The sequence below is a fragment of the Sorex fumeus genome, unplaced genomic scaffold (genome assembly GCF_029834395.1).
Source record: "Sorex fumeus unplaced genomic scaffold, SorFum_2.1 ptg000003l, whole genome shotgun sequence".
In the NCBI taxonomy this organism is placed as follows: Eukaryota; Metazoa; Chordata; class Mammalia; order Eulipotyphla; family Soricidae; genus Sorex; species Sorex fumeus.
In genome coordinates, this window is record NW_026606060.1 from 47,567,948 (window position 1) to 47,572,572 (window position 4,625).

A 4,625-nucleotide genomic window follows, 5' to 3' on the forward strand; every position below is an offset into this window, starting at 1 on the left:
AACTAAAAATAAAAAAAATTGTGACAGCTGGAAAAAAACCTGAGTGCCTGAGAACAGATGACTGGTTAAAGAAACTTTGATACATCTACACAATGGAGTACTATGTAGTTGTTAGAAAAGATGAAGTCATGAAATTTACAGACAAGTGGTACTACATGGAAAGTATCATGTTAAGCGAAATGAGTCAGAAAGAGTGGGATAGACACAGAAAGATTGCATTCATCTGGGGAACATAAAGCAACAAAATAGGAGACTAACACCCAGGAGTGGCTGAGATTAGTACCAGGAATTTTACTTCATGACTTGGAGGTCAGCCACACGTGCTAGGGGAAAAGGAAGCTCAGATAGAGAATGGAGCACCAAATAAAGGGTGTTGGGAGGATCCTCCCAGGGTGGGAGAAGCATGCTGAAAGTAGACTATAGACCACACAGGATTGTCACCCATTGCCTCTTTTGCAAATCACAACACCTAATAAGAGAGAGAGAACAAAAGGGAATGCCCTGCCACAGAGGCAGGTTGGGATAGGGGGGATGGGGGGTGGGAGGGATACTGGGATCCGTGGTGGTGGAAAATGGGCACTGGTGGAGGGATGGGTATTTGATCATTGTATAACTGAAACCCAAGCACAAAAATTTGTAAGTCTACAACTGTACCTCATGATGTCTCACTAATAAAAATTAAAAAAAAGAAAGGAAAACATGCATTAGACATTTGATGGACACTTAACCACCATTACAGAAGCACCAAACTCAACCAAAAATGAATCACTGAGGAAATGAGATAAAATGAGATAAAAGAGAAAAAACAATGTTCTTCAAGAGACTGATAAGACGCAACTATCATAGCAAGAACAGGTGGCTAGCATGGTTTCTGAGATATTAAAAAGAAAACTTGCCTACCAAGTGGATTGAGTAGCAGATTTCCCCAGGATGTAGCACAATTGAGCAAATGTGGCAATGGAAAGAGGCACTATCTATGACCAATCTTAACCACCAGAACCTTCACAGGAATGATGTCTTAGATCCAGTTTTCACAAAGGACACAAATAGCTTTGCACTGGCCTATTCTGAAATGCCTACCCACAGAACAATAACAGTCATACGTAGGACTTACAGATACACAGCAAGGTAGCAACAAAGGTTCGAAACAATGGGAGAACTGATTCACACACTGAGTTATTGGGGGGAGGGTATGGTTTAGAGGGAGCGGCATTGGGAGACTTGGGGAAGAGGTGGATACACTGGTGATGGGTGTGGTGTTGGAGTTCTGTGCATGAGAAACCATCATTAACAGTATTGTAAGCCATAGAATCTGTTAAAAAAATTGGGTGAGGCGTGGAAAAAGCATTGCATGAGTTCCTTTCAGTGCATTTTCGTTTGTTCTTTCTGCAGCTGACACTTCCCTCCACTCATGTCTGTGACCTCATAGAGATTCCTTCACACCAAAGAGAAAAAGTCAAACCTGGTTTCTATGTGGTTTGCATGATTTGACTACAACCAGTCAGAAGTGGATCACAAGCATAGACTGAGTATTTATTCCAACTGGGAGTGAATGAATCTGAATTGTCTAATATTATCACTGGTCACAGATTTTAAGTCAGAGCTGAGTGGGAGCTGAAATGCCAGTTTTTTCTATGTTAATTGTGTAATTAAAACACTTTCAAATTGTAGAGCATATGAGGAGGAAGAATTTCAGGGAAAAAAATGTCCTAAGAATGGCTTCCGGTCTTGAACATTCTCAAATATATAGTTATATGATAGGAGAGAGAATTTTTTAAAAAATTTCTTCAAGTTATAAAATACATTATTTTCCTAGATGGTACCTGAGAATGTCAATTACTGAAGAAGTTAAATACTTTGCTAAGCACTACGCATCAGACTTAATTCTCATGGAAACTCACTGAATAATTTCACTTGGTGGTAGGATTTTAAATGAATGGAGCTATTTTTAAGTTATACAGGAGAAAAGTATTTTGTCTCTAAGTTCCTAAAAAAGTATTACCTAACACTGAATATGATACTATTTAGGAGGGTCTTTTTAGAGGGGGTTCACACCTGATGGTATTCAGGGGACCTGTGGATTTTCCCAGTGTTTAGGAGTGACCCACCCCCTGCAGTGATCAGGAAACCTTATGTGGTGCCAGGAATTTGAACCAAAGTTGCAGTTACCACAGTCACATGCAAGGCAAGTGTCTTGTCTCATGTCCCATCTCTGACTCAATTTTATTTTTGTGGCGGTGGGGGCAGGGGTTGGGGGGCAGGAGTACCTGGGTCTGTGCTCAGGGATCACTCCTGGCAGGCTAGGAGATCCATGTGGGATGCTGGAGACTGAAGCCAGGCCAGCTGCAAGACAAGCTGCAAGACACTGGCTCACGTTTTAGGTCGAATAATGGTAATTTGTCAATCTGTCACTAGGTGGAGGTGCACTCCCGATTTAGAAATGAATGTCTCAGAACCTTCAAGATGAATTTTCTTTTCAGAAATGAATGTCTCAGAACCTTCAGTAGATGTTAATTATTTTTTGACATAGTGAACATATAACAAATGTAAGCAATTGCTCTCAATGTTAATGCTTTTTTTCTTTACAAAAGACATGCACATATGAAGTATTATCTTTTTATATTTCCATTTTTTATTGTAGTTTAAGTTGCCTGGCTACGATAGTGTTTTTACTTATGGGACTTTTCTGTTTTGTTGTTTTTTGGGTCACACCTGGCTGTATTCAGGGCTTGCTCCTGGCTCTGTGCTAGGGATCACTCCTGGTGGGGCTTGAGGATCATACAGGGGCTGGAGATCAAATGGATTGGTTACATGCAAGGCGAGTGCTCTGCGCATTGTACATATCTTTTTGGCCCACATTTATGGTTTACAGTACAAAGTCACTGTACTTTCAACTTTCGCCACCACCAAACTGCTCCACCACTGTTTACCACATCAAGAAATTGGTTTTACTTTGTAAAACAAGTTAAGTAGAATAACATGTCGATCAAAATAAGCCCCACAATGGAATGTTACAAGAATGCCATCCAATTTAAATAATAAAACCTTTAAAGTATGCTTAAATAACTCACAATTGTGCTATTTCCCTTTCTGAGCGCTTATTGTTGCGTAATAAATCCAGGTCTCATTCCAGAGTCCAGACTCCTTAGTGAGGCCACGCCAGCAGTGCTCAGGAGCTCCTGGTGAGATGCCCAGGGGTTGCGCCTCCAAGTGCTCAGAGGACCATAAAGTGCAGGGGATCAAACCTGCCTTCTGGCGTGCAAAACATGAGCGGCAGCCTGAGAGCTTCTCCTTGGCTCCGAGCACCGACTCCTGTTATCCTACCACGCACTATCCTCCAGGACTACCATAGCTGGACATGTGCGTAAAAACACAAATCTAGACATGAATATTTTTATCCTAGTCACACAGAATGGAGACTTTTCTAATAAGGAGACTTGCCTGTGATGGTTTGTCCCGGTGTCTAGAACTGTCCTCTGAGGCCTTCAGTGGAAGCTATATTTTTTTCTTTCCTATCCCCAAAATACAGATTAGGGAAGTTGCATCTAGAATCAAAACTGTTTCCTATTAGTTTGTTTTAAAGGGGCAGGAACTTAATTTATATTTAGCTTACTGTGCTCACTTTAAGATCACATTTGAATATGTACACTAAAAGTTTGTTCTTAAAAAGTATTGGGGAAATATAAATACACATTAGCAAAGATCTTTAGTAATACTCAATCTGGGGAAACCTTTGGATTCCATTCATAGCAAAATGCCATAGTGACATATACCAAAAAATTGCACACAATTCTAGAAAAATCACCATACTCTGGCCCTCTTAAAGCTTTTCTTGGATTCTTAGGTTAGACTCTGACAATCAAATTCAAGGTTGAGTTAGTACAGTGAGTAAGGTGTTTGCCTTGCATGCAGTCAACCCGGGTTTGACATATGGGTCCCTAACCTGTCAGATGCCTCAAGGCCTCCAGGATCCCTGAGTGCAGAGCCAGGAGTAAGCCCTGGGCACAGTCCAGCACAACCCCAAAACAAACAACTCCCCCCCCCAAAAAAAAAACCAAAAAAGATTCAAACTCACGATAACTGTTACCATTTTTATATAAAATGATAAAACTATATTAGTTCAAATACTTATTTTCAAGTTATGTTTCTTTCTCACTGTAGTCAAGGCACAAATTAGTACTCTGCATGCAAGGGTCTACCCTTAGCAGGCTCAGGGAACCATATGGGGTTCCGGGGATGGAACCTGGGTAAATGTGTGAAAGGCAAATGCCCTACCTGCTGTACTACTGCTCTGGCCCCTCTTTAGAGAGCTTGTATGAAATGTTCCCTTTCCTATGGGAATAAAGGTTCTAAGGAGGTACCAGATCTCGAAAACAGCAGGAGCATCTTTATTTAGCAAGTGATTTTAGGAGCACAATAATTAAGTGAAATGATTAGACAAAAATAATTAGAGGAAATTAGACAGAAATTAGATGAAACTAGCTTGTCTTTCATTACAAAGTTAAACACATTCCTGACACGTCTTAACCATGATTTTCACGATGTTTGAGACTCTTCTGTCCCCAAGGCTCAAGAATGGCAGCAGAGAACCCCCCTGACTTGTTGTTCATGTTCACAAGAGTACT